The following is a 13159-nucleotide window of genomic DNA, read 5'->3' as shown; positions in this document are numbered from 1 at the left end:
GAGAAAGAGTTGCATCTCCCACCCAGAATGTGAAAGGTGATAATTGGTTCACAATTCATCATCCTGTTCTTTGTATTAGTAGAGCACTCAGTTAGGAATGGTACAAATCTCTACCAAAGCCATAACAAAACACATTATCTAACTTAATCAATTATCTAAATTAGGAAAAGGTACAACAAATGAATGCAACAAACAGATTAAAGGGATGGGCAAGAGGAGGTAGGATAATGGTGGTAGGAACCAATAATTATGTGGGAGACCTGATCCAAAGCCTGTTGAAGTCAGTCTGGATTCTTTCCATTGATTTCTGTAGGATTTAGACCAGGGCCTATGTACACAATTAGACAGTATTGACTTGTTCAAAGTTCTTTTTTAAACAAAAGACAAAATCACTAGCTCTAGTGTCTCCTGGCCATTTGCAGGGCCTTCTAGTTATTTTCTTGTTATAAAGTGCTCTTTAAATAAACTGCCACGAACTGGCTCCCTGTCTACCCAAACATATCTGGCTAATTTCTTGTAAGTACACAGTCCCTTTAATATATAATGCTCTGCTACAATTGTCAATATTATCCCGTGTGTAATTTCTTTGCTTCCGATATCTACCACATTTAAGCACCCTGCATTACTGCTTAAAGTAAGAGTGAATTTGCTGCAAGATATCAAGATCAGCTATGGCTTCATCACAATCATTTTTGCAAGCAAATAATTTCTCTGGGGCACTTAAGAATCTCATAGTCAGGCTGGCCTGTGGGTGTGGGTGTGAACAAAGGGGGCAGTGGCACAGGGGTTGGCCTTTCAAAGGGGCCTGGAGCTCAGGCCACCTGTGCTGCTACTTCGGCCGTGTCCTGAATCTTGGGACCCTTTGAAGTGTGGTAACACTGCTCTGCCACTCCAGGTGCCGCGGTCCCAGCAGCACTAAAGGCTGGCTGCCCATGGCCCAACCCCCTCTGCCCTTGGCTCAGCCCCTTCTAGGAGTGCAGAGCCAGGCCCCCTCCCACTTTGCCCCAGGGACAATGGTGGATCTCAGCCCCACTGTTCATAATAAAACACAAAAGACGTTGAGTCAAACAGATTCAAGTTGATACAGGGTACTAGTTGGGTCAGCTTCTGGTTGTGAATTTAAAACGTTATTTGACAGGCCTGTAAGTCTTTCTTTAATTCTTTTTTGACATCCACAGCAACAACCTCATACATGTAACACCAGTGCTAGTGCCCAATGCTGCTCCCCATTTTTATTGCACTTCTATTGAAGTCAAATGAAATACACTCTTGTGGAACTGATGTTTGTGTGGTTGGCCACAGGCCTATAGTCTTTGATCATAGAATCATAGAATCATGGAAGAGTAGGACTGGAAGGGACATCGAGAAGCCATCGAGTCCAGCCCCCTGCCCTCATGGCAGGACCAAGCACTTTCTGGACCATCCCTGAAAGCCATCTATCTAACCTCTTCTTAAATATCTCCAGTGATGGAGATTCTACCACCTCCCTTGGCAATTCGTTCCAGTGTTTGATCACCCTGACAGTTAGGAACTTTTTCCTAATATCCAACCTGAACCTCCCCTGCTGCAATTTAAGTCCATTGCCTCTTGTTCTATCCTCAGAGGCAAGGAAGAACAAGTTCCCTCCCTCTGCCTTATGACACCCTTTTAGATACCTGAAAACTGCTATCATGTCCCCTCTCAATCTTCTCTTTTCCAAACTAAACAAGCCCAATTCTTTCAGCCTTTCTTCACAGGTCAGGTTCTCTAGACCTTTGATCATTCTCGTTGCTCTCCTCTGGACCCTCTCCAATTTCTCCACATCCTTCCTGAACTGTGGTGCCCAGAACTGGACACAATACTCCAGCTGAGGCCTAACCAGCGCAGAGTAGAGCAGGAGGATGACTTCTCGTGTTTTGTTCACAACACACCTGTTAATGCATCCTAGAATCATGTTTGCTTTTTTTGCAACAGCATCACACTGTTGACTCATATTTAGCTTGTGGTCCACTATAACCCCTAGATCCCTTTCTGCTGTACTCATTCCTAGGCAGTCCTTTCCCATTCTGTATGTGTGACACTGATTGTTCCTTCCAAGTGGAGCACTTTGCATTTGTCCTTATTAAACTTCATCCTGTTTACCTCAGCCCATTTCTCCAGTTTATCCAGATCCTTTTGAATTATGACCCTATCCTCCAAAGAAGTCGCAACCCCTCCCAGCTTGGTATCATCTGCAAACTTAATAAGTGTACTTTCTATGTCAATATCTAAATCGTTAATGAAGATATTGAACAGAACCGGTCCTAAAACAGACCCCTGCGGAACCCCACTAGTTATACTTTTCCAGCAGGATTGAAAACCATTAATAACTACTCTCTGGGTACGGTTATCCAGCCAGTTGTTTACCCACCTTATAGTAGCCCCATCTAAGTTGTATTTGTGTAGTTTATTGATAAGTATATTATGTGAGACCGTGTCAAATGCTTTACTGAAGTCTAGGTATACCACATCCACTGCTTCTCCCTTATCCACAAGGCTCGTTATTCTATCAAAGAAAGCTATTAGATTGGTTTGATATGATCTGTTTTTAACAAAACCATGCTGGCTGTTCCCTAGCACCTTACCACCTTCCAATTGCTTGCAGATGATTTATTTAATTACCTGCTTCATTATCTTTCCTGGCACAGAAGTTAAGCTGACTGGCCTGTAGTTTCCTGGGTTATTCTTGTTCCCCTTTTTATAAATGGGTACTATATTTGCCCTTTGCCAGTCTTCTGGAATCTCTCCCGTCTCCCATGATTTTCCAAAAATGATTGCTAAAGGCTCAGATACCTCTTCTATCAGCTCCTTGAGGATTCTAGGATGCGTTTCATCAGGCCCTGGTGATTTGCAGACATCTAATTTTTCTAAGTAAATTTTAATTTGTTCTTTTCTTATTTCAACTTCTAAACCTACCCCTTTTCAACTAGCATTCTCTATGTCAGGCATTCCTTCAGATTTCTCAGTGAAGACCGAAACAAAGAAATCATTAAACATCTCTGCCATTTCCAAATTCCCTGTTACTGTTTCTCCCTCCTCACTGACCAATGGCCCTACCTCTCCTTAGTCTTCCTCTTGTTACCAATGTATTTGTAAAAAGCCTTCTCGTTTCTCTTTATGCTTGTAGCTAGTTTGAGCTCATTTTGTGCCTTAGCCTTTCTAATCTTGCTCCTGAATGCTCGTATTGTTTGCCTATATTCGTCCTTTGTAATTTGTCCTAGTTTCCATTTCTTATATGATTCCTTTTTTAGTTTGAGATCATGCAAGATCTCCTGGTTAAGCCAAGGCAGTCGTTTGCCATGTTTTCTATCTTTCCTACGCAACGGGATAGCTTGCTTTTGGGCCCTTAATAATGTCCCTTTGAAAAACTGCCAACTCTCCTCAGCCGTCTTTCCCCTCAGTTTAGCTTCCCATGGGACCTTACCTACCAGCTGTCTGAGTTTACCAAAATCTGCCTTCCTGAAATCCATTATCTCTATTGTACTGTTTTCCCTTCTACCCTTCCTTAGAATTGTGAACTCTATGATTTCATGATCACTTTCACCCAAGCATCCTTCCACTTTCAAATTCTCAATAATTTCCTCCCTATTTCTTAAAATTAAATCTAGAACAGCTTCCCCCCGGTAGCTTTTTCAACCTTTTGGAATAAAAAGTTGTCTGTAATGCAATCCAAGAATTTATTGGACAGTCTGTCCCCTGCTGTATTAATAAATTCCTGGATTGCATTGCAGAATTTCTGTCATATTTAGACAGAAAATATTGCCTCTTGCTCATGAAATATTGGGAATTAAGAACTATTCCTATAGAGACAGCACTTTGTTTCAGAGTTATCTTATCAGTCTCTCTCTCTCTCTCTTTCTTTTTCTCTCTCTCTCTGTTTGTGAGTGAGTTTGGTTTGGTTTGGGTTTTTACATCCATTGATGCCTGCCTATAGAAACAGTGATTGCCACCTAGTGGTTCACAACTTTAGGTCTACTCTCCCCTCTCCCAGGCTTTTAAAAGACCTGGCAATAATTTCTCGAGTCTGTGGAAAACCTCCAGTTCTCTCTAGTAGGCTCCAAATGAGCTTTGTTGGTGAGGTCTTGCACCATCAATGCAATCTGAAAATTGCACGGCAGTGGGAAGAAATGCAGCTTAAATTGTGTGTTTTACTATTGATGAGCTTGCCACAACTCTTTTAGTGGAAATTTAATAACATAAGCTCAGCTTCTATTTGGTGGTGACCCAATTAAGTTCTAACTTGGCCTATGTAAATGACATTTATTATTTAGTTAGTTATGACTCCTATTTCAAGAGCAACCAGAGAACTCAGCTGTGATCCAGGCCTCACTGAGCTAGCGGGTTACATACACATTAGTCAGAGACAGTCCTTGTCCTAAAAAGCTTACAGTCTGGGTGGCTGAGAGACAAAGGGTGGAGGAGAAATAGAGGAGAGTGAGTTAGATGCCAGTCCTGCAAAATCTTGCTCATGTACTTACCTGTAGGTGTCTGAGTGGTACCACTGAAACATAGGAGTACATGCAATGAAGGGTCCTGTGACACCTTATAGACTAACGGAAAAGTTTTGAGCATGAGCTTTCATGAGCACAGACTCAGAGTACATGTGAGTGTGAAGTCAAGCTTGAGTACAAGTCTGTGCAAGGTTGGAACGTATCTTTAAACAACTGAGACAGGGGCTTTATCCTTCTTTATGCACAATTCCCACCAGTGATGTTACTTGAATAGCACTGCAACCTAGTGCCATTTGAATGCTGGATTCTCCAACCCAAGCACAAAAGGACTGGCATGCCCTACTGCTATAATAGAATAAGTAATATTTTACACACTTGTCAAAGAAAATTACTTATCCTGAGTGAGTGGGTAGACAGAATTTTGCAAGGTGGAATGGGCTTAAACTGCAGCAAGGTAGGTTTAGGTTGGGCATTAGGAAAAACTTTGTCAGGGTGGTTAAACATCGGAATAAATTGCTGAGGTAGGTTGTGGAATCTCCATCAATAGAGATATTTAAGAGCAGGTTAGATAGACATCTGTCAGGGATGGTCTAGATGGTACTTGGTCTTGCCTTGAAGGCAGGGGACTGGACTAGATGACCTGTTGAGGTCCCTTCCAGTTCGTGTTCTATGATTCTTATCCCTTGCTCAATACCTGATCTGAGCCTAGAAGATTTACCTCAGGGTTACCCCTGTAATTTTTCAGCAACAGAGAGAAATTCTTCTCCCGAGTCGGTAGCTGTTTGCTCTGTTGCAGCCTTCATGTAGCTACTCATATCTGCATCTTTAATGACTATTTTGGCCAGATAAACCTTTCGTACAAGTTCACTGTTACCCAGCACTGAGTTTTCTGTGTACAGAGTCACTGCAGACAGAATAGCTGACCTTGTTCTCATTCTCACTATCCTTGCATTTTAATGATGGATACAGTATTGGTGTGAAACACCATTCAAAAAACGTGTATTAACATATTAACATATAAGGCCTTTTCTGCTACTGCTGCACCAAGTGACTTAGAAAGTCTACATGCTGCAATGCCCAATAGGAAGTGAAAAAGACCAACAATAGTGAAAGCTATTCCTTTTTTACTGGAGCATGGGGAAGGGAAGTATTTGGAGGGTTGTAGGAGTTTTGCAGTGTGTGTCTGGAGAAAGGAAACAAATTTAATTTAACAAGGAATATACAAAGGAATAAGGAATATGTTATTTTTGTTTACTTGCCTTCAAATTCCTATTGATCATGTCTACAAATGAAGGCAGTACCAGCATGCAGTAAGTGTGCCTGGCTGCAGTGGAGAAGCAAGGTAGCTGAATGTGTCTATTACAAGATCAATGACAGTATGTCTAACAACAGGAGCATTCAGCCAATGGGACTTTGGCCAGTCTGGCCATGTATACACTAGCCCCAGACTTCGAAATGGCCATTGAAATGGCCATTTCAAAGTTTACTAATGAAGCGCTGAATATGCATTTGAATGGCCATTTCGAAGTTTGGGCTAGTGTAGACGTAGCCTCTGAGTGTTTTATACACCATAAGAACTGGACAGTTTCTGAGGGTCTTCTGGGGAATTCACAGAGTGCATTGTAGCTGGAAGAGCAGAGTTCTAGCCTTGTTATCCAGAACTTAGATTGTGGTTCTACTTTCAATATAGCTCATCTTGATTTTGAATCCGGTAAGTGAGTCTAGATATTGCAGTGACTGTACTCTAGAAATATAGATCGATGTATTTCATTAGGCTGTACCAATTCTCCCACCACCCTAACCCTGCTAACTCTGCAAGTTCTGTAACAGGCAAGGAACCAGTGGGGCACAGAGATGGAATACAGGGAAGGGACTGATTATACAGTTAGGTGTGATGGTAGATGGAAGCAAGGAGAAGGTCTGTGAGTGCTTGAAAAAAGAGGTGGTGGCGGTGCTCAAGGGAAAGGTCTGGTTCAGAAAGGAAGCTGGTGATGGTGTGTTTTTAAAAAGAGCAAGAAAGACAGGCGGAAGGAGTGAAATGAATTTGGCACCTGAAACATCTTAAAATCTAACTCAGTAAATTGACTCATTCTTAGGGCCTACAAGTCACAATCAGTCTTCAGTCTGATCACCCCAATAAAGTGAATGAGCAAGTTCAGAACTAATTGGTCATAGCTGGCCTGTTAACAGTCAGGGCTGACAAAGTTGGGCCCAATTCTCCTGTCTCACTTGTTTTACATTAGGATAGCTCTGTTGATAACTACTAAATCTAGATCCTGATGAGTTAATTACCATTCAATAGTAGGTAAACAGGTCTAAAAAGAAAAGGGAACAGGGGAGTCTGAATGGGAGAATTTTATGAAAAGGAGACTTACCTGGCAAGGTAGAGTGTGAGGAAAATCTTGGCAGACCCCATAAGATACAATAGTGGGTTAAAGTATTTGAGCCTAGGGTGCAGAGGGACTAGTGAGCAGCAGAGTCAGTAAGTAGAGACTCTGGATTCCTAGCAGTACCTCAAGCAGTAAAATTAGAAAACATCTTCAGAAGGATGGTATATCATCAGTTTGCTTTTGATGTCTGGCGGTTGCATTCCACCATGAAAACCAGGATGCTACAGACTTACTCAGCTTAGGCTGAAGTACTTGAAATGGGGTAATCAGAAAACCCACGACACAAATACTTCCTAGTGTAATGGAAAAGAAGAAAACTAGAGAAAGATGGCAGGGGATGTAACCTAAGAGTGAGGAGATAAGGAAAACTCAGGCTAACTCTTTCGACTTAGAAACATCAGAGAGAAATAAAGTAATAAGTAAGATTGATGAAGAAAGCTCTGAGCAGTATCTGAGGGAGTAGAATGAACTGGATATGAGGTATGAAGGGAGAGAGACAGGAGATAATTTATTAGGAAGACCAAAGGGGGAAAAGCTAGAAGGGATGTTAGCTTCATTTGTTACAATGAAGGCTTGGACTCTAGGGCTACGTCTGCACGTGCACCCTACATCGAAGTAGCTTATTTCGATGTTGCGACATCGAAATAGGCTATTTCGATGAATAACGTCTACACGTCCTCCAGGGCCGGCAACATCGATGTTCAACTTCGACGTTGCGCAGCCCGACATCGAAATAGGCGCAGCGAGGGAACGTCTACACGTCAAAGTAGCACACATCGAAATAGGGATGCCAGGCACAGCTGCAGACAGGGTCAACGGGCGGACTAGCACTTCCGGGGCAACAGCTAGCCGCTCCCTTAAAGGGCCCCTCCCACATACACCCAGCCTGCACAGCACGTGGTCTGACGAGCCATATAGGCACACAGACCCCGAGCGCCGCAGTCATGGACCCCCAGCAGCAGCAGCAGCAGCAGCAGCAGCTAGAGGTCCACCCAGCCCTCCCAGCAGGAGCAGGGCTTGCCCTGGCTCTTGTCATGTTGGGGGCAGCTGAGCACCTTCTTGCCCCAGGGGAGGACATGCCCCCAGGGCAGCAGGGCTCAGCCCCTCCCCCTGCAGCACCCCGCTCCACCCCCCGCCTCACACGCCGGCGGCTGTGGAGCTACCCCACCAGCACCGACTGGTGGGAGCGGCTGGTGCTTGGGGAGTGGGACGACGAGCACTGGGTCCGCCACTTCAGGATGACCCGACAAACATTCCTGGAGCTGTGCCAGTGGCTCAGCCCCGCACTCAGGCACCGGGACACTGCCATGCGGCGTGCCCTCCCTGTGGAGAAACGGGTCGGCATCGCTGTCTGGAAGCTGGCCACTCCGGACAGCTACCGATCCGTGGGGCAGCAGTTTGGCGTCGGAAAGGCCACCGTCGGGGCTGTCTTCATGGAGGTAAGAGAACCCACAGAGGGAGGCCAGGGCAGGCCAGGGGGGCCAGGGCAGGGCAGGGCAGGGCAGGGCAGGGTAGGGGAGCCAGGGCAGGGCAGGGCAGGGCAGGGCAGGGTAGGGGAGCCAGGGCAGGGCAGAGCAGGGCAGGGGGGCCAGGGCAGGGCAGAGCAGGGCAGGGTAGGGGGGCCAGGGCAGGGCAGGGCAGGGTAGGGGAGCCAGGGCAGGGCAGGGCAGGGCAGGGCAGAGCAGGGCAGGGCAGGGGAGGGGAGCCAGGGCAGGGCAGGGCAGGGCAGGGCAGAGCAGGGCAGGGGGGCCAGGGCAGGGCAGGCCAGGGGGGCCAGGGCGGCCAGGGCAGGGCCGGGCCACGCACACCCTGCCCACCCCTCATTGGGGCTGTCCCATGTGCTTTCTCTGCAGGTCGTGCGTGCCATCAACTCCATGCTCCTGCACAGGCTCATGAGGCTGGGGGACCCACGTGCCACTGTCGCCGCCTTTGCCACCCTGGGCTTCCCCAACTGCTTCGGGGCTATGGATGGGACTCACATCCCCATCCGCGCCCCGGACCACAGTGGAGGCCGATACCTCAACCAGAAGGGCTACCATTCAGTTGTCCTGCAGGCCTTGGTGGACAGCCGGGGACGGTTCCAGGACATTTACGTGGGCTGGCCTGGCAGCACCCACGACGCCCGGGTGTTCCGCAACTCGGGCCTGTGCCGCCGGCTGGAGGCGGGGACCTACATCCCCCAGCGGGAGATCCCTCTGGGGGACACCACCATGCCCTTCTGCATCATCGCAGATGCGGCCTACCCCCTCCGGCCGTGGCTCATGCGCCCCTACACGGGCCACCTCTCCGCCAGCCAGGAGCACTTCAACGAGCGCCTGAACCGTGCGCGCCAGGTGGTGGAGTGCTCATTTGGCCTCCTCAAGGGACGATGGCGATGTCTCCTCACCCGCCTGGATGCCAGCCCCAACAACATCCCCCAGATTGTGGGTGCCTGCTGCGCCCTGCACAACCTCGTGGAGAGCAAGGGGGAGAGCTTTCTTCAGGGCTGGGCCGCCGAGGCCGGCAGGGCACACCTCCAGCCACCTGCTGCCCCCAGTCGGCAGGTGGACCCAGAGGGGACCCGGGTCCGGGAGGCCCTGCGGGCCCACTTTGACGACCAGGCCGCGGGGTGAACTGTGCCCAGGCCCCCTACTGCCCGCCCCTTCCTCCCCCACACTCCTGCCCCAACGCCCACACCATGGAGCACCCCACCACCACCCCCCACTTGTCCAGGAGAAATGACAGCACGAACTTGTGGGTGAACGTAAATGTTTTTTTTGTCCTCACGAATTTTTTTTTTTTTATATAAAAAAATATATATATGTGAAACAGAAACCAAAAAGGAGGGACAAACATTCAACAAAACCAAGATGGGCACAAATAAAACTATGTACAACAATAAAAATGAAAGCACTGTGCGCCATCAAAAGAAAAACAAAAAGCAGGGAGGAGAACAGGGAGAACTATGTACAGGGGGGGACGGGGCAAACAGGGGAAACACCCACACCACCCACCCAGTCCCAAAAGTCTGTCCAACAAGGGGGGGGACCACGTCCCGGGCCCCTCGCCCCTACAGCCCAGCAGTGGGCGTGGCCGGCCGGGAGCTCCGGCGGGCCTGCAGTCTGGTGCACGGCTGGGTGGGAGCGGGCTCCACCGGAAGGTAGCGGCGTCGGCGAGTCGCGGGTGGCTCCAGGGGTCCCTCGGCGCGGTGGCCCTCGCGGGGAGGTGGTGGGGCGACGGCGGACGGCCCGGCGACGGCTGGAGCTGCCGGTGGTGGGGCTGCAGGAGCGGGCATGGCGGGCGGTGGCGCTGCCGGCGCGGCATGGGGGGCCAGGGAATCAATCAGCCGATTGATGGTATCCAGAAAGGCCCCCCATGCCTCTCTGCGCCAGGCCAGCGCCTGCTCCTGCAGCCGGAGGTGCTGCTCCGAGACCTCCAGCTGCCGGCGGAGGATGGCCAGCAGCTGGGGGTCTGTGGCCGCCGCCAGTAGCAGGCGCGGGGTCCGCCGTCTGGCCCTCCGCGGGGCCGGTCGTTCCTCGGCCGAGGGGCTGCCCTGGAGCGAGGGTCCCGGAGGGGTCTCCGGGACGACCGATGCCTCGCCGGCACTCTCTTCCGGTCCTTCGGATGGTGCAGGTGCAGGTGCAGGACACAGGAGAGGAGGGGGAAAAGAAGAATGGAGACAGGCGTTAGTGTGGGCCCCGAGCCGTGGCCTTTGTCCCCCCCGCCCTGTGCTGCAGGTTCCCCATCCCCGTCCCCGGGAGATGCTGCTGTGATGGATGGGGTTCAGGGGTCCCCCTGCCCTGCACCCTGTCCCCTGGTGGGAGCGACTCTCACTTCACCCCGCAGGGTCTGAGAGCAGGAGAGGTTTCTTAGGCCACAGATGGCCAGTTTCTGGCAGGAGTGACAGCACCAGCTGTCAGAAGAGACAGTCCTTCCAACCCGTCGTGGGGAGAAGACCCCAAGGGGGGCCCCTCTGGGATGCAGCTTTCCCCCTCCTCTGGCTGGCTGCCTACCAGCTCTCCCTTCCCCTAGCCTCTACCTGTGGCCCCCGCCCTCGCCCCCCAATTCCAAGCCAGCTCGGCTCCTCCCTCCTGTTTGTTCAGGGCAGAGGTGTCACCTGCCAGCTGTAGCGCCAGGATCCTCCTTTGGCCCTGGGAGCTCCTCGGCTCGGGTGGCTCATATGTAGCCTGAGTCTCCCTTTGGCACTCCCCCCACTCCATCGCATGCTGCTGCTGCGGGGTGTCCCACCCCCTCCTCCCGGGGGCCCCTCGAGGTTCCGCTCCCCCCTGGCCCGGGGATGGGGCATGGCACTGTCATGCAGGGTGGCGGGGGGCAGGGGCTGATGGCTGCAGTGCTGTGAGGGCCATGGCCCTGGTGTCCTTGGGGCCATGGCCATGTGAGCGTGTGGGGGGCCCTGGACACATCTCTGTTCCCTCCGCCCCTCAAGCCCCGGGGTGTCCACCAGAGAGGGGTACCTACCTGTGGGTCCGCTCCCACGGTCCGGAGATCCCCGGGGGTCGGAGGCCCTGCTGCTGCTCCGGGATGGCAGGAGGAGGATCTGCAGGCTGGAATCGGTGGAGGAGGAGCCCCCCTCCTCCTCCTCCTCCTCCTCCTCCTCCTGCCGCGATGTCCCGGGGATGGCCTCCGGGGGGGGCCCCCGGGGTGCGGGGCTTACCTCCAGGGCGGAGCCCGGCTGCAGGGCCTGCTCGGGCTCGTCAGCCGAGGTGTCAAGGGTGGCCGGAGGGGAGGAGGTGTGCCGGGAGCCCAGGATGTCCCTGAGCTCCCTGTAAAAGGGGCAAGTGACGGGGGCGGCCCCAGATCGGCTGGCCGCATCCCGGGCCCGGGCGTAACCCTGCCGCAGCTCCTTGACCTTACTCCGGACATGGTCCGGAGTGCGGGCAGGGTGACCCCGGGCAGCCAGGCCGTCGGCCAGCCGAGCGAACGCATCCGCGTTCCGCCTCTTGCTCCCCATTACCTGGAGCACCACCTCCTCGCTCCAGAGCCCCAGCAGGCCCGCATCTTGGCCTCCGTCCAAGAGGGGCCCCGCTGGCGCTTCCCAGACTGCGTGGCCCTCTGGCTGCCCTGGCTGCTGTGGCTCCTCTTGGGGGGGGTCCCCTGGGGGCGCTTGGGGGGCTGCTGGGCAGCCATGGCTGCTGTCAGGGGCTGAGGGCTGTGCAGGCTCGCCGCCGCGTGTGCAGGCAGGAGCCTGCACGTTGCCTCAGCCTCCTGCAGTCAGGGCGGGGGAGGGGACCTTTAAGGGGCCTCTCCACGCGGCCACCAGTGAGCTGCGGGGCTGGAGAGAGCGTCTCTCAACCCCCCAGCTGATGGCCGCCATGGAGGACCCGTCAATTTCGACGTTGCGGGACGCGGATCGTCTACACTGTCCCTACTTCGATGTTGAACGTCGAAGTAGGGCGCTATTCCTATCTCCTCATGAGGTTAACGACTTCGACGTCTCGCCGCCTAACGTCGAAGTTAACTTCGAAATAGCGCCCGACGCGTGTAGACGTGACGGGCGCTATTTCGAAGTTAGTGCTGCTACTTCAAAGTAGCGTGCACGTGTAGACGCAGCTTAGGTGATTTTGTAAGATCAGTGGGAAGACCTTAACGCCTCATAATTCACATATTCTCCCCACCTGCTTCTTTCTAGAGCCGCAGACAATAAGAGAGATGTTTCTATACTTCCTAATTACATCACACTACATTAAAATGATCATTCTACACATACATAAGCTTCTTTTAAGTATGGCAGGATAAGAGAAAGTTAAAAAATATTCTTGTGGATTATGCTTATATTTACATGGGTGATATGTTCTATGTGAGGAAATTAGCTCTTGGTCTGTTTAGCTGAAGCATAAATAATATAAATAAAATTTGTATTGGTTAGCAAAAGTGTTTAGATTATAACATATAATGTATGGTACATATTTTAATTCCATTAGACAATTTGGGCTGAAATTGATTGAGTAAATTCAATTATAAACCAATGATATTATTCTGTATTTTACACTAGTTTAACTGAGAAGCAAGTTGGTTCTGTTTAGCATTTTGAAATGTGTGCTGTGAGTTTGTTAAGCTTCAAAGTGATTCTGTATTCAGTAGATGAAAATTTATGTCTAATATAAGAGTGTTTATGTCTATGCAAATTCCATCTTTACGGATTATGGTGAGTAAAGTTGCAGAAGTTACAGCAAGTAAAGCTAATGTACAAGAATTGTGGGCAATATATGTTTCTAATCCAGCAGTTTACTTGCATTTCATTTTCTGGTTTCATTTGTTACAGAATTTTTGTTGATTTATACCTCATATCTTTTCATTTCA

At 50.5% G+C, this 13159-nt stretch overlaps 1 protein-coding gene across 1 annotated transcript in view; it reads left to right on the top strand.

The window, feature by feature from the left end:
• The window catches only part of ITGA8 (integrin subunit alpha 8), a 222826-nt gene that overhangs the window by 205380 nt on the left and 4287 nt on the right, over window positions 1-13159 (top strand). The gene's annotated exons all lie outside the window — the stretch shown is intronic.

The sequence above is a fragment of the Carettochelys insculpta genome, chromosome 2 (assembly GCF_033958435.1).
Source record: "Carettochelys insculpta isolate YL-2023 chromosome 2, ASM3395843v1, whole genome shotgun sequence".
Lineage (NCBI taxonomy): Eukaryota > Metazoa > Chordata > Testudines > Carettochelyidae > Carettochelys > Carettochelys insculpta.
Note: the sequence above shows the minus strand (reverse complement) of the source record. Positions and strands in the feature narration are given on the sequence as shown.